Genomic DNA, 20,606 nt, shown 5'->3' with positions numbered 1-20,606 from the left:
AATACATGCCCAAGGACTTGAGCATGCCCAGAGGGATTTTGTGACTGCTACTTGGGACAGCTGTTTGTCATCTTATCTTCATCTGTCAGACAAGGAGGTTTGTTTAATTTTGCCTTCATTTCAGATGGCACAAGTTTCTTTCACCCAATTTCAGGTGCTCCCCTCTGTGTAACACAGCCCAGTGTTCAGTAGGTTGACCCCACAATCTGAAAAAGCTTTTCGGTCGCCACGGGGGGGGGGGGAGGGGGGGAGAGAAAAGAGAAATACAGTAGAACCTCAGTTGTTGAACATAATTTGTTCCAGAAGACTGTTCGACTTCCAAAATTTTCAACAATCGAGGCGCAGTTGCCGGTTGGCAAATTCCTTTTTTAAAAATGGAGAAACACACTTCAGAAGCCGTTCAACTTCTGAGGCGCATTTGAAAATGGAAGCATTCACTTCTGGGTTGTCGGTGGTCGGCTTACGAAGAATTTGACAGCCAAGGTTCCACTGTACCTGTTGCACAAGCTGTCTTCCACTTGTGCTACTTTGGAGACAACCCAAGGCCACTGAGGTAATTCTTGGGCCCTTTTCACAGAGCCTAGGGGTTCCCGATCGGAAGGTCGGCAGTTCAAATCCCTGTGACGGGGTGAGCTCCCGTTGCTCAGTCCCAGCTCCTGCCAACCTAGCAATTCAAAAGCACGTCAAAGTGCAAGTAGATAAATAGGTACCACTCTGGTGGGAAGGTAAACAGCATTTCCATGCGCTGCTCTAGTTCTCCAGAAGTGGCTTAGTCATGCTGGCCACTTGACCCGGAAGCTGTCTGTGGACAAACGTCAGCTCCCTCGGCCCATAGAGAGAGATGAGCGCCGCAACCCCAGAGTCATTTGCAACTGGACCTTTACTTTTTACATCCTCTAGACAGCAACAGTTTTAAGCGAGGTTTCTGCCAAGTCATATACACACACATATTCATCTCCATATCCTCATGTCCTTTATTCATACTTATTTGTGGCTCTACTAATTTGCTAGTTTCCTGCTCCCAGTCTCTCCACACTGGTATTGATTTTATGCCACACCAACCCCCAGAAAACAAAATGGAGCAGCCCTCGGGCTCATGACAATACTAAGCAAACTGAAACAACCATTTGGATCATGACAGAGCAAAAGCTTCTTTTTGTGTTTAAGTTGTTATATACTCTGGCTCTGGCAAGCCACTAGAACTTTCAAAGGAATACTGGGAGACCTTTACTTTACCTACAATTTTATTGCTGACTCAGGCATCCTCACTTCACCGTTAGGAACTGTGGAAATGAGGTTATGTCATGCAATACTGTGCTATGGCGACATTAGCAGTCTCATCTCTCTCGAAATTACAGACCACTGTTTGTCATTGCACCAAGAAATCCAAATACTATTAACAGAGAGACTCGGTAACAAAACCAGCTTTCTAAGAAAACAAGTTCTTCAGAAGAAAAAAGCAATCTTTTGATATAGCAATGAAATAAGGCCCACGTGGATGAAGAAAGGAGGGGGGGGAAATCAAGCAAGTTCTTCATGCATTTTGCAAAGAGACTTCACAAGAGTCTATTTGCCTTTTTATGTGAGAATGCTTTATGTGACAAAGAATCAATAACTTCTGCCGAAATACCAGAAGGTAGAACTCTTCGCTGCTACCAAGTGTCTGCATTAAAAACAACAACAACTTACTAACAGCATTATATTTACTGTACTTTTCCGTCTATAAGACGGGATGCAGATGGCGCTGTGGGTTAAACCACAGAGCCTGGGACTTGCTGATCAGAAGGTCAGCAGTTCGAATCCCCGCAACGGTGAGCTCCCATTGCTCGGTCCCTGCTCCTGCCAACCTAGCAGTTCGAAAGCACGTCAAAGTACCGCCGACCTTCTGATCAGCAAGTCCTAGGCTCTGTGGTTTAACCCACAGTGCCTTATTATTAATTATTTGACTTGAGTTAGTTTGGAACTAGACTCTAAAATAATAACCTTAAGCAATGATGACTCCTACAGTTTTATCTACATTCCCTATTCTTAGCTCCAAAAGTGGTTCTGGATATGTTATCCCTCTCCCCAGCTGCTTTAGCAAAGTACCTATGACCTTATATCATAAGACCAGAGGTAAATTTAGGGAAGTGTGGTTTAGGGAAGATTGCCCACACTGGGCACTGAGCTGAGAAGGTACCAAAGGGGGCAGCCCCACAGAACAGAAGGCAAGAGGTGGGGTGGGCATCACACAGGGTACTGCTGAAATTTTAATACCCAAAATCTGCCATCGATAAGTCATGGGAAGTACAATTAATTAGAAATAAGAAATTATATTAACTGGAAATGATATAGGGATATTCTAGAGACCCAACCCCTACTAAGTTTACAACCCATCGTGAATTCTTTGTTAGCCTATTAACAGCCATATACAACTTCTGAAGGGTCAAATCAAAAGCACGAACCGGTAATATTCTTTATTTCTCCAATAATTATTGAGCCTTTATTCTTCAGAACAAGCACCTGCTGGCCAGACTGAGGCTAATAAATCAAATGAGCACAGAAATGGCCACACAGCAGCAGTCAATCAGTTTTTCTTATATTTTATAAATTGCCTTGGTATGTATGTGGAAAGAGCTTAATAAGCAATGGAAAATGGACAAAAAAAACCTACAGCAAGATGATCTACAAAACCTGTAACAAAATTAGCTGCAAGTCTTGACTTAAAACTTCTACAAAGGGAGGTTTAAAGAAAACTGTGTTGAAACCATCCTCCTAAATGAATAAAACTCAGGAAGGGCTCTTAAATTTTAGTGATCTCTCAAGGCCTCAGCAGCTATGTCAGGAGCTGTAAATTCAAGGCTATTGTCCTAATTTGACATCTTCTGTTTATGGAGCAATGATAGAGGTCAATCTTTGCTCACTACATTACTAACAGTCAATAGTGCATGTGAATTGTGGAGTATTTGCACAGTGCTTGTGTCCTTTTCTTCAACAGAAATATGTCCTTTTTTTACAAGACAAACATGAAAGGCATCAGTCACCTTGTCGTAAACTGGCAGCCAAACCCCAGAGGCTGCATCTCTATCAGCGGCAATGATGCACAAAATGATGGCTGCAAACTAGGCATTGATCTCCATCAGTCCAGGCAACAAAACCTCTCCCTAATACAACTCCATGGACACAAGTGAACTGCCTCCTCACACTGTCTATGGATGTAGCTTGAAACTATCCCAGCTTGCAAAATCTAAAGCCTTTATCTGATCATATAGCTAGGAAAACAATATAACGGTTGTAATGGGAAACATTTATGATTTCATTTTAGGTGATCTCTGTCAGCTACTGCCAGGTTTGGTGAGTCCCTTGCTCACAAAACAATTACCATATTTTTTGCTCTGTAAGATGCACTTTTTCCCTCCTAAAAAGTAAGGGGAAATGTGTGTTCGTCTTATGGAGCGAATGTAGGCTGCACAGCTATCACAGAAGCCAGAACAGCAAAAGGGATCGTTGCTTTCACTGCACAGCAATCCCTCTTGCTGTTCTGGCTTCTGGGATTCAGATTTTTTTTTCTTGTTTTCCTCCTCCAAAAACTAGTTGCGCCTTATGGTCTGGTGCGTCTTATAGGGCGAAAAATATGGCACCCAGTTGACCTCTACCCACAATCAATCAATCATCTACCAAACCCCAAAGTGCCCACCCTGTTTTATCCCCAATATTTGTACTCAGCTTCAAATAAAAGTTGCAAAATCCAATGCTTTCCATTCAAACATTCTAAATTACTTAAGAGAACTAAGAAGGGATGGAGGAAATAAGAGGGTTTTGGGCTCCTTCCATATTTGGACTCCTTAGCTTTGCCAAGACATCATTCTTCAATTCTCAGCTGCAAGCAAAATTACAGTGGTGGTTTGGGAGCAGGAATTGGGATGCGTTTTGAGGCAGAGAATTTGATTCAGATTGCATTTAAATGCAAATCTACTAAATTCACACTTCCTGAGACAATATGTGAACCAAACTGCAGTGGTCTTTTGAAATTTGCACTTATCTCAATTTTGCAATGCTGTTCTACAACCAAATAACGTGTACAAAACTGCAAATACTTGGTAATGTCTGCATAAAAACATATATTTTAGTGAAAACAGCATACAAACTTGCATTATGTTAGGGGGAATTGGTTGCAAATTTGTGTATATCACATACTATATGTGTTTATTGTGAGACATTCATTCTAAAAAGCAGGCAAATGTTCATGAGGACTTCATAAGAAAAGGAATTTTCCAACTGATACGCCTGCATTTAATACATTGTGCTTAATCTCAAGACCAGCAATGTCTGTCTACGTAAGTTGAAGGGGGGAATTGGAAATGTAAGGAAAGGAGGAAAGGTCTCCACCTCTTGCAAATATCTTTTATAGTGAAATGTAATCGATGGAGGCTTTTTATATTGTTTGTTCCAGTCATTAGAGTTTCAGAAGCTAGAGAGGACTGTATTTTGCAAAAGATCTGTAGGAATCTGAACAAGAGAAGCAGATTCCTTCTCCCCTTCTCCCAAGCCTTCTCTGACTTTGATGGAATCACGCAACTCATGTGTGTTGCTTCCCAAGGCTGAGAAGAGGAAATTCAGTACACAACCTTTATCTGTCTTCTAAGTCCAGTGGCTCCACCCAATTAAATACAACTTGGGAGAAGCAGAGAAGTTGCATGAGTTTCCCAGAGCTTTGCAAAATATCAATGTTAATGACTATTACAACAACAACAAATTTCCAGTACTTGTATTACAACATTACAAGGAAGCTATGGTGCTACAGTGATTGTCCTTTTCTTTGGTTTCAAAAATATACAGTGGTACCTCGGGTTAAGTACTTAATTCGTTCCGGAGGTCCGTATTTAACCTGAAACTGTTCTTAACCTGAAGCACCACTTTAGCTAATGGGGCCTCCCACTGCCGCCATGCCGCCGGAGCATAATTTCTGTTCTCATCCTGAAGCAAAGTTCTTAACCTGAAGCACTATTTCAGGGTTAGCGGAGTCTGTAACCTGAAGCATGTGTAACCTGAAGCATATGTAACCTGAGGTACCACTGTAATGAGTTGTTAGATGGTACAGAAGAAACATGGGGGGCATTGAAAATAAAGGGTTGATGAGAAATCAACTAGATGCCAGCTCAGGAAAAATGTGTTTTCAGCCTTATCTTTTGAACTCAGATTTTTTTTTCCAATGAAGAGCAGGGGTTGGGGAATTAAAGGCCTAATTATGGATATTATATTAATGGCCATAAATTCAGTTCAGTTCAGCATTTTAAGCAGACTTTTCTGTCACAGGAAAAACAACAACCACAACCTTCAATATACATATATAGAAGTTTCTTCTCACAAGTTTCAACCTCTTTGCTTTATGATAGAAGAGCCTTGCTAGTCCAATTTGTAACATTTCCCAAACAGATTTTAGTTAGGAGTATAACCCGAAAACAGAGATTGATGGTCAAACTTTCAGGAAAAGTGGGGACAAACCAATAGGTGGTGCAGAAAACTTTTACCTGTAGATGGATTACAATCTGTTTAGAGGTCTATGGACATACAATAGATCAGCATGGGCAAAGAAGAGAGCAAATTTTTAAAACAAAACAAAACACCGAGTTGCAGAGGGGACTGGTATCTTCACAGGAACTGGAACACTTTATCTAGCATAGTAATTCACTCCCATACAGTTATGTAAGCCTTCAAGAAATAACAGCCACTGTGAGCTGTCGCCTAGCAACAGGAGAAGGTAGGCCTAGCGAAAAGAATGGCTAAGAAAGCCAAGAGTTTTTTTGTTCAGAAAACTGAGGCACTGCCGGTTCAGAAGCTGCCATTTATTTCCATTCTGCGTGGACTTCAGAAAGGCTGTCAGCACTCTGGCATGTGTCCCTTTTGCTCAACACCTCACTAAATGGCCAATTGTGGAGAACTGACCCCCCAGAGCCTTTAAGGTAGAAAGACTGTCGTTCTGTTTGGATGTTATTGATGCTCCTCTGGACAATGTAATGAGGGTGACAGATTCTCTTTGCTTGCCAATTCTTTTTATTGATTTTCAGGGTGGCGGATTCTCACTACTTTGCAAGCAATCTCATGAAGACACACAAACAGGTACGCAAACCTTCCACAGCGAACTCTCAACGCATGGAGCAATCCCTGTGCCGAAAGAAGCTCATATAGGCATATTCATGTTACAGACACGCAAAGGAATGAAACGTGAAAGTCTTCTGCCATCATGCCAACCCCACTGTCATATGCACATTAGGTAAAGGTATAGGTAAAGGGATGCAGGTGGCGCTGTCATCTAAACCACTGAGCCTCTTGGCCTTGCCGATCAGAAGGTTGGCAGTTCAAATCCCTGCGGCGGGGTGAACTCTCATTGCTCTGTTCCAGCTCCTGCCAACCTAGTGGCTTGAAAGCATGCCAGGGCAAGTAGATAAATAGGTACTGCTATGGTGGGGAGGTAAATGACATTTCTGTGCACTCTGGTTTCCGTTATGGTGTCCTGTTGTGTCAGAAGCAGTTTAGTCATTCTGGCCACGTGATCTGGAAAGCTGTCTGTGGACAAACGCCGGCTCCTTTGGCCTGAAAAGCGAGATGAGCGCCACAACCCCATGGTCACCTTTGACTGGACTTAACTGTTCAGGGGTCCTTTACCATTACCTTTACCTATGCACGTTAACTGAATGAATGGAAGAGCCCCCAAAAACTGATGCATATTCTAGCTTCATCTGATCTGCAGTAGAGCTACTAGAGCACAAAACAGTAGCCCAAGTGTAGCCCTAGAATAAGAGTGTTGTCATTGCAAGCTGACCAAACAAAAATAGTTGTCACCAAGGAACACACAGACCCCATACTCTGGCCCCCTATTATTATCTCTGAAGTGCAGCATGAGATGAGGGGGAAATCTCCTGCTCTGGATAAAGCTTGGAGCCATGGAGAAGGATTCTACTTCCACTTCAGAGCTGAAGGCAGAAGAAGGAGCATTGGCTTGCGCAACCTCAGCTTCTGATCAGGTGCACAGAGCACCCGTCAAGCATAGAGGCAAGCCCATATTCTTCTATTCTCCTCCTCCAGTTCAAAGCTGGAGAGCAAAGTGCTTCAGCCTGCTCTGCCTGAAAGATGTTTTGATGAATTTACATCCCGTGATACGAAATGTGGAAGACACTGCAATTGTGCCCAGCAGGCAGAAAGCCAAAATGATTTCCAGGCTTTGGGTGAGCTTTGAAGTCTGAGGAGGGGGCAGTGTTCATCCCACCTCCTCTATAGCTTTTTGGTTCAGAAGACATCTCAGCCTCACTTCACTCACCAGTGTCTGGCCTCCCACTCACCATGGTAAAGTGAAAAAGACTGTTGGACCCTAATTCCTGCAAGATGGACCCCTTTACCACAAAAGTGCATCGTTCTAAAACTGCAGTTTGGGCTTGTGAATGGGGAAACAGCTGCCTTGTGACCACCAATAGAACCCAAAATCTGGCCCTTCCTACTTCCAGTGGTCAGGCAGAAGTTTTACACTTATGAATCATATTTGTGATTGATTCCAAAATTAAAAGTTAACAAGAATAAAAAGTTAGTGTTATTGATATAAAAAGTTATGGAAAAAAAATGAGTCACCCTTGAAATTTAATACATAATATTCTCCTGTCATTCTTTTAATTAAGACCATGATTTTGGATGGGCTACATAAATAGTATTCACTTTTATACTAAGTAGAAAGCTGACCAAAATCTGAACTCTGGAGATACATGCTTCTACCATCAAGGCAAATGGAAACATCTGAGATACCATTTATTCATAATAGTAACATTTTTTCAAGAGGCTTTTTTAAACATTCCATCTCATTTCTATTGGTGCTGATTCAATGTCTCTAGAACAGTAAAAAAAAAAGAATCTGATTAAAGGGCAAATTACATCTGCATGATCATCATTCAATGACAGTATAAAATGACGACATGCAATTGGGGAACAGCCAAGAAAGATCCAAAAGCATGGATCAAAACTTTCCTGTCATCCATACTGTCCCAAATACAATATTTTTTCTAAGGAAGAAAGTTCACACATCCAGTTTTATATGTAATTAAAAGAATGATATATCATGTTTACCAGTCCTAAGATGGATCAGTTTCATTTACAGTTTTGTCTGACAAGGTCACAGCAGTCGTTTTAAAAGTTCACACCGTGTGATGACTTCTAGCATTGCAGCACTTGTACTGCTCACATTAAAGGTAAAGGTAAAGGTACCCCTGCCCGTACGGGCCAGTCTTGACGGACTCTAGGGTTGTGCGCTCATCTCACTCTAGAGGCCGGGAGCCAGCGCTGTCCGCAGACACTTCCGGGTCACGTGGCCAGCGTGACAAGCTGCATCTGGCGAGCCAGCACAGCACACGGAACGCCGTTTACCTTCCCGCTGGTAAGCAGTCCCTATTTATCTACTTGCACCCGGGGGTGCTTTCGAACTGCTAGGTTGGCAGGCGCTGGGACCGAACGACGGGAGCTCACCCCGCTACGGGGATTCGAACCGCCAACCATGCGGTCGGCAAGTCCTAGGTGCTGAGGTTTTACCCACAGCGCCACCCGCGTCCCCACTGCTCACATTAACAAATGGTTAAACATTAAACTCTTACCGTGATGGGTCCAAATTTTCACCAAGGGTCAGAACAGCAGCTTGTTTTCATGGGAAACAAATCACTTGTTTGTCAACATGTTTGTCCTCATGGCACTGTATTCTAATGTCTTCTATGTTGAGTGTGCTGAAAGAATGAAATAAGAAACATCAGCTGAAAAGCTAGTGTGCCGCCAAAGAAAACAAAGGGCCCCCCCCCTCTTTTCCTCTTGAGACTGAAGATGCTAGGCATTATTAATTGCCTTCAGAATGCTCTCACACACTGAAAGGCCAGAAGATAACTCACAGCACAAAAGAGGCTGGATTGCCCTACCCACTGAAGCTTTTTTGTCTAATATTTCAGGGAACGTTAACTCTAACAAAATATTCTCTTGCTCCATCTATAGATGATCCACTCAGATTAGTTTTGTTAGGAAGTAGACATGCAGAACACAGAGAACCATACCCTTGGTTTCTTGCTTTTAGGAAAAATATGGGCAAAGAAAATAGTAACCAAGGCCCATGGAAATATAAGCGACATGTTTTGGGTGGCAAGCATCTCTCTTGCCTATATACCCTTAGCCTTAAAAGCAGATGGTTGAACATTTTTATGCTTAAAATAAAGCTAGCCGGAACATTTCAATGAAATAATAATAATAATAATAATAATAATAATAATAATTTATTATTTGTACCCCGCCCATCTGGCTGGGTTTCCCCAGCCACTCTGGGCGGCTTCCATAAAAACCAGAAATACACTAAAATATCACAGATTAGAGACTTCCGGTTAGCGCCATCGTTTAATGGCGGGTTTCCCTCAGAGCTCCTGAGGGGAATCGGCTCCGCGGGTTCGGGTCCCTAGCTACGGCGAAGCGGGGACCCTAAAAAGTCACAGGCACGAAGCCTGTGAACTGGAGACTCGGTGGGCACCGTTTGCGCCCCCCCGAAGTTGCGAAAAAGCCTTTTTAAAGGCTTTGGAACGGCAGCGGGTGTGTGGCGTGGAGCTGAGAGTCGCTCGTACCCAGCCTGCGGAGTGAAGCCGCGTCGCCATTGACGGAGAGCGCTGACTTCTTCTTCTGAATTGGAATAAAAGAATCTACTATCCGTGAGTAGGATAAAATCTAAGGACTAATTGGGAGCTAAAAATTGTGAATTTGGATACCGAAACGGAAAAGGTCTAAAAGGGAAGTCTACCTTTCCGATCTGCAGCAACATCAAAGCAAAGAACTACTAAGCTTTAACTTTAAAGTTCTTTTTGAAAACTAAATCATCGATCCAAGACTGGGACCCTTCCCCCCTCGAAGGCAGGAGTGGGGGGGAGATTGTATTTTAAATTGCTTCAAACTTCCTGCTTGTATAGAAGGGGAAAATTTATACCGCTGTGCTCTGACCCTGGAGCGGACTGCCGGAGAGGGTAGCTGGCTGCGGACTGTTACTACGCTAAGGCTACAAAGTTGCATTAAATTGTATTTTAAAAGGATACGCTCTTGCCAGATTTGATGGGACTTTGTTTCAATCTGTCAAAGACTAATATTGTGGCCGTTTGAGAGCTTTTGTGAGACTTTGAAGGATTTGGGAACTGTTTTGAATGCTTTGGGAATATTTCCTCCATTTTAAAAATTCCAATGGAGGCAAAAGCCGTTAAAAAATTAAATATGGAGGTTAATTGGCCGAGATATTGGGAAATTTTGGAGCAAGAAGGAGACAGACTGAAATTGCAAAGTTTTGAGAAGTTAAAAGGGAAAGTGAGAGACTGGCTGCATTATTATCAGATAATGGAAGTTTTTAAACTAGACAGGAAAGTCGGCTTCCAGGTGGAAAAATCAAAATTAGAAACTGAACTGTTAGAATCTAGTACTAAGAACTTGTCAAAAATGTATAACTTGCTGTTGAAATGGAATACACAAGATGAAATGGTTAAATCTGCAATGATTAAATGGGCCCAGGATGTTGGTCATGACATAATGTTTGCTGACTGGGAAAAGTTATGGACCACCGGGATTAAATTCACGGCATGTAGTGCCTTGAGAGAAAATATTATGAAAATGATTTATAGGTGGTACATGACCCCAGTCAAGCTTGCGAAAATCTATCATTCGCCCGAGAACAAATGTTGGAAATGTAAAGAAAGAGAAGGAACATTCTTTCACCTTTGGTGGACATGCCCAAGGATTAAGGCTTTCTGGGAACTGATCTATAATGAACTGAAAAAGGTACTTAGGTACACTTTTCCTAAGAAACCAGAGGCCTTTCTCCTGGGCATGGTCGGCCAAGTGGTTGTAAAGAAGGATAGAACTTTTTTTATGTATGCTACAACAGCAGCAAGAATTCTTATAGCAAAGTACTGGAAGACACAAGACCTACCCACCGTGGAAGAGTGGCAGATGAAAGTGATTGACTACATGGGCCTGGCAGAGATGACGAGCAGAATCCGAGACCAGGGAAGAGCAACGGCGGAAGAAGATTGGAAAAAATTTAAAGACTATTTAAAGAAATACTCTAAAATTAGTGAATGCTAGATTGATGTTGAATAAGAAAAATAGGGGTTAACAGCGATTATGACTAAGTGGAAGAAAATGAATGTTTTTATAATAAATTTGAAAGTAAGGGAGGGATTTGTTAATTAATTAATTTGACATGAGAATGCAGAAAGGGGAGGTACGAGGAAGTCGGGAGAGTAAGAAATATGAAATTAAGAGCAGGAAATTATACATGTTGCATTTTATTGTTTTTTGTTGTTTTGTTTTATTTGTTAAAAAATATATGGAAAATTGAATAAAAATTATTTAAAAATATATATATATATATCACAGATTAAAAACTTCCCTGAACAGGGCTGCCTTAAGATGTCTTCTGAATGTCAGGTAGTTATTTATCGCTTTGACATCTGATGGGAGGGCGTTCCACAGGGCGGGTGCCACTACCGAGAAGGCCCTCTGCCTGGTTCCCTGTAGCTTTGCTTCTCGTAATGAGGGAACCGCAAGAAGGCCCTCGGCGCTGGACCTCAGCGTCCGGGCAGAACGATGGGGGTGGAGACGCTCCTTCAGGTATACTGGGCCGAGGCCGTTTAGGGCTTTAAAGGTCAACACCAGCACTTTGAATTGTGCTCGGAAACATACTGGGAGCCAATGTAGGTCTTTCAAGACCGGTGTTATGTGGTCTCGGCGGCCGCCCCCAGTCACCAGTCTAGCTGCCGCATTCTGGATTAGTTGTAGTTTCCGAGTCACCTTCAAAGGTAGCCCCACGTAGAGCGCATTGCAGTAGTCCAAGCGGGAGATAACTAGAGCATGCACCACTCTGGCGAGACAGTCCGCGGGCAGGTAGGGTCTCAGCCTGCGTACCAGGTGGAGTTGGTAGACAGCTGCCCTGGATACAGAATTGACCTGCGCCTCCATGGACAGCTGTGAGTCCAAAATGACTCCCAGGCTGCGCACCTGGTCCTTCAGGGGCACAGTTACCCTATTCAGGACCAGGGAGTCCTCCACACCAGCCCGCCCCCTGTCCCCCAAAAACAGTACTTCTGTCTTGTCAGGATTCAACCTCAATCCATTAGCCGCCATCCATCCTCCAACCGCCTCCAGGCACTCACACAGGACCTGCACTGCCTTCACTGGTTCTGATTTGAAAGAGAGGTAGGGCTGGGTATCATCTGCATATTGATGGACACCCAGTCCAAACCCCCTGATGATCTCTCCCAGCGGCTTCATATAGATGTTAAAAAGCATGGGGGAGAGGACGGAACCCTGAGGCACCCCACAAGTGAGGGCCCAGGGGTCTGAACACTCATCCCCCACCACCACTTTCTGAACACGGCCCAGGAGGAAGGAGCGAAACCACTCTATAACAGTGCCCCCAGCTCCCAGCCCCTCTAGACGGTCCAGAAGGATGTTATGGTCGATTGTATCAAAGGCCGCTGAGAGATCCAGCAGAACTAGGAAACAACTCTCACCTTTGTCCCTAGCTCGCCAGAGATCATCAACCAGCGCGACCAAGGCAGTTTCAGTCCCATGATGAGGCCTGAATCCCGATTGGAAGGGATCCAAATGGTCCGCTTCTTCCAGGCGTGCCTGGAGTTGTTCAGCAACCACACGCTCAATCACCTTGCCCAAGAATGGAAGATTTGAGACTGGGCGATAGTTGGCCATACTGGCCGGGTCTAAAGATGGTTTTTTAAGAAGCGGTTTTATGACCGCCTCTTTCAGCGGATCTGGGAATGTTCCCTCACAGAGGGAAGCATTCACCACCCCGCAGAGCCCATCGCCCAGCCCTTCCCGGCTTGCTTTTATTAGCCAGGATGGGCAAGGATCCAGGAGACAGGTGGTTGGTTTCACGCGTCCAAGCAGCCTGTCCACATCCTCGGGGGTAATGGATTGAAATCGATTCCATCCAACTTGACCAGACAGAGCTCTAGCACTCTCCCGCCCCAGCCCTGCTCCCACGGTGGTGTCTAGCTCCTTCCGAATATGAGTGATTTTATCTGCAAAAAACTTAGCAAAATCGTTGCAGGAGATCTTGGGGTCTTTACAAAGCCCCGGTGGTAAAGGTGGTTCTGTTAAATTACGAACCACCTGAAAAAGTCTCCTGCTACTATTTTCTGCAGATGCAATAGAGGTGGTGAAGAAAGTCTTCTTCGCCGTCGCTATCGCCACTTGGTAGGCTCGACGTTGAGCTCTAACCTGTGTCCGGTCAGATTCGGAGTGAGTTTTTTGCCACCGACGCTCTAGCCGCTCTAGCTCTATTATCCCTCTGAAAAATGGTAAGAGTGATAAGAGTTGCATTTGTGAGGGTAGAGACTTATCATAAAAACTCAAGTACATTCAGAAGTACTATTGTGATGACGTGGAAATTAAAAATACCACCCTGGTCTATTGCAAGAAATTGGTCTGAATTGCAGAGGATTATGTTTCAATTATGTGAGGGTACTGTGACAGGGGGACGCAGGTGGCGCTGTGGGTTAAAGCCTCAGTGCCTAGGACTTGCCGATCGAAAGGTCGGCGGTTCGAATCCCTGCGGCGGGGTGCGCTCCCGCTGCTCGGTCCCAGCGCCTGCCAACCTAGCAGTTCGAAAGCACCTCCGGGTGCAAGTAGATAAATAGGGACCGCTTACCAGCGGGAAGGTAAACGGCGTTTCCGTGTGCGGCTCTGGCTCGCCAGAGCAGCGATGTCACTCTGGCCACATGACCCGGAAGTGTCTCCGGACAACGCTGGCCCCTGGCCTCTTAAGTGAGATGGGCGCACAACCCCAGAGTCTGTCAAGACTGGACCGTACGGGCAGGGGTACCTTTACCTTTACCTTACTGTGACAGGAGCTATGAGCAGAAAGATAAGGAGCAGGACTTTACTACGAATGACGTTCTCTTGAGTTAGGGTTGAGATCAAAGTTAGTGACTAATAAATGCAAATAATAACTCAATATTCAGCTTGGATCAAAATATGAGCCAAAGAAAATTTTCTACCTTCTATTTCACATGTCTCTGCCAAGTCCCTGGCAGAGACATGTGAAATAGAATTAGAATCTGTATTCTAATTGGCCAACCCCTGCCAACCCCCTGAATAGACCCATAACATCGGAGCACAGAGAAAGAGAATGTTTTACTACTACTCCTTCCTCACTTGATAGGTAAAAAGGTAAAGGTAAAGGACCCCTAGATGGTTAAGTCCAGTCAAAGGCGACTATGGGGTTGCGGCGCTCATCTCGCTTTCAGGCTGAGGGAGCCAGTGTTTGTCCACAGACAGCTTTCCAGGTCATGTGGCCAACATGACTAAACCACTTCTGGCACAACAGAAGACCGTGATGGAAGCCAGAGTGCATGGAAACACCGTTTACCTTCCCGCCGCAGCGGTATCTGTTTATCTACTTACACTGGTGTGCTTTCGAACTGCTAGGTTGGCAGGAGCTGGGACAGAACAACAGGAGCTCACCCCATCGTGTGGATTTGAACCGCCGACCTTCCGATTGGCAAGCCCAAGAGGCTCCGTGGTTTAGACCACAGCGCCAACCACTCCCCTGCTTGATAGGATACATAAACAGCATGCCAGGATGCCACACCTGGTGGACCACGGCAAAGGCGGCAGCCCTGAAATTACTTCTCCCATGATCGCCAGGTTTTGCAGCCCATCAGGGTGCAGTGCCACCCACTATGGATCAGGGACACTGAGAAGGAGGGAGGAAAGGGCAAACCATATTCCTTTCTTCTCCCTGCACATCTGCTTGCCAGCATTTGTCAGGTAAGTGACTGCAAAAGACTAATTGTGGGAGTTGATAGGGAAGGGTTTACAAGCGGGAGCATTTTCCCTTCAATTGGCTCACAAAACATATCCAGGTTCTTCCACTTTGTGGGGGTGAAGGGTGGGAGAGAAACCTGATGAATTTTGATGACAATCTTTGAAAGTTTGCCCATTTGTAGACTTTTACACATAGCACTTGTATCCTCTTTAAACTTTCTGACAGGTTTTTATTGGAAAGAGAATTCTACATTTCTTTCTCAAATGGGTAACAGCAACACAGAGAATACCAATATAGAAAACGTCTATGAGTCCAGAACACTAATACCTTTTACTTGTTTTACTAATGACATTGAAGAGTTCTATCCCTTGGGGAGCAGGAATTTTGCACTAGGGTAAACTAAATTCTGCAGTGAGGAAGACTTGAATACGCAGCCTACATAAATTATGCAAATATGCATGGCTTTTCTTATTTTATATGATTTTTTTCTACAATTCTTACTATATTGCTTAATACAGTCTGCTTCTTCTAGCCAGGATAAAAGTTATACAGGGTACTTAAGGATGCCAAGGTAACAAGCCAAGGTACATTTCCAAAGTGGAAATTGCTATCTTGAAATTACTCTGAACTGTTCATTCAAATTTATTTTCCATTAGGAAAAATAATAATCAGCAGGTGAATCAAAATAATCTGCACATGAAAAAAAACACTAGAATGAACACACAAGTTGAGATATCACAACATCGCTTTGTTCAAATATACATTCCCATCTGAAACTATTGCAACCACACATTACGATGTGTGCATCTGGACTCACATGTACACTGCCAGCACACATGTTGTATGTTCATATACACACATCCAGAATTTCATATATGTCCCAAGTTTGTGTTAAATAGTTATTGCACGCTATTGTGTACAATAGTTTCCAGAAGATAAACGGGGGGGGGGGAGGAGTCCATTCTTGGTTTTTAATGTACTGGTGCTGTCACAGACAGCATTTCCTCTAAAATATGTCATAGCATAGCTTCTTGCACCCCCCCCCAAAAAAAAAACCATGAACCATTGTAACTTCACAGAAGGGGGCTTTCTTCTCCAGTCTTATCACCCACATTGCAGCCCCCAAACCCCTAAAAAGTTCCTTTGGGAAGTTGGGGAACCCTGCTGAAAATCATGTCTTAGTGGGATGTCTGCTAGAACTCATTTCCTTGTCCAGTACATGCATACAGATTCTAATTAGTTTATTTAAAGGCAAGTGAAACTTATCAAGACAATTGCTATTCTCCCCTGAGGACTCATGTTAAATCCAAGCTATGCTGTTACTTGGCCTTTGAGCACCATGGTTTCCATGACATTTCATAATTGCCAGCAGTAACAATAGGTTCATTAACTATTTCCCTTAACACCCACAATGTACTACCTACGCTATAATGGTTCCAAACATTCCTGTACCTGGCTTTTTTTAATTATTAAGAACTTCAAAGTAAATATTGTTCTTAAAATCCTATCTTATAAGAGAGAGAAAATAAGCACTTGAGAATTCCTATTCATTTCTTTTGCATATTTTTAATGGACTTATTCAGGAATATGAACAGCAATGGTATTTAAGCATTAAGAGTTGGAGTTTTCCCCCTTTTTGTTTTATAGGAGGGGCCAACTTCTGCATACCCTGAGTTCTAGAGCATCTGAACTGGAATTTGACATTGCAACTGAATTATAATCATGTGTCGAGTATCTCTGGTTCTGCACTGTTGATGGCTATCACTACATCTTGTGCTAACAAATTCCATAGTATAACTATGCAATGTGTGAAGGCAATTCAAAACATTTTGGAAAGTATATCATAACCTTATTGTGTTTTATCTGCTGGTTATTTTGAATGTCTTTGTTACTGCTTTTGCCCACTGCCTTGAAATCCTGGATAAAAGGCAGTACAGTCATACCTTGGAAGTCAAACGGAATCTGTTCCGAAAGTCCATTCGACTTCCAAAATGTTTGGAAACCCAAGCGCGACTTCTGATTGGCTGCAGGTAGCTCCTACAACCAATCGGAAGCCCGGAAGTCCCGTCAGACATTCAGCTTCCAAAAATCATTCACAAACCAGAACAGTCACTTCCAGGTTTGCGATGTTCGGGAGCCAAAATGTTTGAGAACTAAGCTGTTTGAAAACCAAGGTATGACTCTATATAAATGTTACAAACAAAACAGTTCAAGATACAGTGTATCTTGACGCATAATTCTTTTTTAAAAAAAGAATAAAAAATTGTGTTATGTGTTTATTATGCCGAGCCAGAAGAAAGTCAGTTTCGTTAATCACACACATTTGTCTCACTTATTTTCATTATGTCTTCGTAACCCTACACCATGTATTTAATGATGTATATCATGCAGATACCAAATATGCATGGCTTTTTGAAAGATGGAGATGGGGCTGTAATGTGTGGTTTTTCTTTTACACCATTTCATCATTATGACAGTCCTGCTCCTGATAAACGAACACAAGAGTGTTATACTTGCTGTTTAGTCAGCTGGAAGGATTTGCATCTATTACATCATACAACATTATGCAATGTTGGACTTCAAACTGTAGATCTTTAGTTCAAATCGTCCCTCAGTGGTGAAGTGCCCCAAAAGCATGTGTCAGGGCATGGGGAATAGGCAGCCGCATTCAAATCCACACCAGAAAAGTGGGCCTTCACAACAAAGTTTCTTCAAATCCATGGCCTGAGTCTGAAACGTATTAAGCAGAAGGCACTGCTCTGTTGACCAAGTGAAAGAAGAGTGCCAGTCTTCGCAGTATATCAACTGCAGTAATTAAGCCTGGGAAAGGAGGGATAGCAAGTTTTCCAATCCCCATCATGCGTCTGATGACATCATTGGGAACATGATGAGCTGTTCGCTTGGAATGGGGCCAGACCTAAATGAGATGAATTCAGACATGATTCAAATTGCCTAAATGATCTCATTTGAGTCCGGTCCTTTCCACATTGAACCAGGGAGATGCATATCACTACTCCAAACTGTTCATTTACGGCACTAGAATTCAAATACAAGTCACACGCAAACTTGATTTCCTATACAACGTTAGATGTTACAGACAGAAGTGAAAAATGCAAGCAGACTGTTAGATATAGTTTCCCTGCCCCCCTCCTGAGACAAGCAACAAGTAGGAAAGCAGGACAAGCAGAGTTTTGGGGTGGGGGTAAGCAGGGGCAGAGAATACTATAAGCACAGATCAGCCTGGAGAACAAGTCAAAAGTTCTATTGCCAGAGAAATGTGGACTTCTGATAAGAACCTTAACTAGGTGAACTAAACAGTCCTGGCAACCAATTAAGTTGCAACCTTTCCACAAGAAACAGGTGCTGTTGAAGCACTAACTGGAAGAAAAAAGGACCAGAAAAGTTTTTGAGCACTGTGTTTTTGAGCATTGCTCAGTGAGACAATAAAGTAAGGTCTAAACCATGAGGCTTCTACTTTCACTGAAAGAGAAAGGCTCTCCTGTATTAAGGAGTGCTACATTCCTATTTGTGGTTTGATACTGCATTATCAAAACAAGCATTGTGTCGCACCTTGACTTCCTCTTAAAAGTTGTTATTTCACAGAACAAGGAAACTGAAGTAAGCTGTATATCACACAATGCTATCTGCGAATATAATAAATATTGCAGTGAGGTTGCAATGATGAGAATCAATGGCTGATTTTCATCACTGCAGCCATCAACAACCAAGCCATTCAGCATCTAAGTGCACACCAACAGCATGAAACAAAGAAGCAGATGAATACGTAAGTTCTTAAATAATACTGGAAATGGCCTGGAGAGGCTTGGTGGGTGGATGACAGCTAAACAGATTGAGGTTGAATCCTGACAAGACAGAAGTACTGTTTTGGGGGGACAGGAGGCAGGCAGTGGTGGAGGACTCCCTGGTCCTGAATGGGGTAACTGTGGCCCTGAAGGACCAGGTGCACAGCCTGGGAGTCCATGGAGGTGCAGGTCAATTCTGTGTCCAGGGCAGCTGTCTACCAGCTCCATCTGGTACACAGGCTGAGACCCTACCTGCCCACGGACTGTCTCGCCAGAGTGATGCATGCTCTAGTTATCTCCTGCTTGGACTACTGCAATGCGCTCTACCTGGGGCTACCTTTGAAGGTGACCCAGAAACTACAACTAATCCTACCAACCTAGCAATTCGAAAGCACCCCCCAAAAGTGCAAGTAGATAAATAGGTACCACCCTGGCGGGAACGTAAATGGTGTTTCCGTGCGCTGCTCTGGTTTTGCCAGAAGTGGTTTAGTCATGCTGGCCACATGACCCGGAAAAACTGTGTGTGGACAAACGTCGGCTCCCTCGGCCAATAAAGCGAGATGAGCGTCGCAACCCCAGAGTTGTTCGCGACTGGACTTAACTGTCAGGGGTCCTTTACAGTGGTGCCCCGCAAGATGAATGCCTCGCAAGACGGAAAACTCGCTAGACGAAAGAGTTTTCCATTTTGGAGGTGCTTCGCAAAACGAATTTCCTATGGGCTTGCTTTGCAAGACGAAAATGTCTTGCGAGTTCCTGCGGGTTTTTTTTTTCTCCCCCCCCCCTTTTCTAAGCCGCTTATCCGCTTATCCGCTTAGCCGATAAGCCGCTAAAAGCCGCTAAACTGCTAATAGCGCTAATCCGCTAAGCCGTCAATGGACTTGCTTCGCAAGACGAAAAAACCGCTAGACGAAGAGAATCGCGGAACGGATTCTTTTCATCTTGCGAGGCACCACTGTACCTTTATCTTTATGCTATGCTAGGCCTTGGTTGATACCTTTACAACTGATGTGGTACCCAGTGTAGCATGAGACACTACTGTGAGGATAGTGGTAGCAATGAATGCACTACCTACCATCAATACTGCCAATGGGTTGCTTTTTTAAAAAAAAGAAAAAGAAAATTGGGAAGTGGTTAAAGAAGCAGCACAGATACTCTAGCAGAACTATTAGTTCAAAATATGAATGTGTCCCTCAGACGAATGAGACTGATATACTGTGTTGCGGCTTACACTGCAAAAAGGTCTTCTAATCATCCTTTGCATGTAACGTTCTGACACGCCGCACATGTCCTTCATTAAAGCCAATAACAACAGATTACAGATAATGGTTACAAAATGTAAATGTATTTCAACCTTGGCTGAAGCAATCTGGCTGGTGATCGCAATTATAAATGCACCCTCTGTCACTGAAAGCCACAGTAAATCTCTTCTCAAATGGCCCAGCCGGGACGAAGATAAGAAGATAATTTTACTAGAGGTCTAACATCCTTGTCCTTCAGACGAGCATATCACAACACACAAGCTTCAGCATACAGAATAAAGCAAAGAGAACTGCTCACATTTACAGTTTTTAGAAGAATATGAACGCTCCTGGTACTGCAGCTTCCTTATAGCAAAGCTAAAAGGGGATCTTTTAGGCGTATCAAAGTCCCCAAGAATAACTTTGTTTATCACCTTGCACAGTGGATACAGTACAGATGTATGCTTTAGGCTTACATAGATTAAAAACATTACACTTTTTGACTGAATTGTTTTATTGTATATTTTAATTGAGGATATTTTAACGCTATGATGGAATTGTTAGTGGGTATTTTAAGTACCGGTATGTATTTGTTTCATTGAGACCATATAACACAGGTCCTGAAAGACCTACATTGGCCCCCAGTACGTTTCCGAGCACAATTCAAGGTGTTGGTGCTGACCTTTAAAGCCCTAAATGGCCTCGATCCAGTATACCTGTGGGAGCGTCTCCACCTCCATCATCCAGCCC

At 43.5% G+C, this 20,606-nt stretch overlaps 1 protein-coding gene and 1 long non-coding RNA gene across 8 annotated transcripts in view; both read right to left on the bottom strand.

Annotated features, from left to right (window-relative positions):
• Positions 1-20,606, bottom strand: part of LOC307220479 — a 371,449-nt gene that overhangs the window by 238,981 nt on the left and 111,862 nt on the right. The gene's annotated exons all lie outside the window — the stretch shown is intronic.
• GULP1 (GULP PTB domain containing engulfment adaptor 1) overlaps positions 1-20,606 on the bottom strand; it is a 183,925-nt gene that overhangs the window by 92,622 nt on the left and 70,697 nt on the right. For 6 of the 7 annotated variants that reach the window (XM_079981727.1, XM_079981725.1, XM_079981729.1 and 3 more), the window contains exon 2: positions 8,613-8,738. The gene's annotated coding sequence lies outside the window, so the exon portion shown is untranslated. Of the gene's footprint in view, positions 1-5,510; positions 5,667-8,612; positions 8,739-20,606 lie in introns of those variants that run through there. The other variant, XM_079981726.1, reaches the window with a different exon arrangement.

This window comes from Podarcis cretensis (assembly GCF_951804945.1).
Source record: "Podarcis cretensis genome assembly, chromosome: 1".
Lineage (NCBI taxonomy): Eukaryota > Metazoa > Chordata > Lepidosauria > Squamata > Lacertidae > Podarcis > Podarcis cretensis.
The sequence above is the reverse complement of the archived record's forward strand: the minus strand, read 5'-3'. Positions and strand labels throughout refer to the sequence as shown.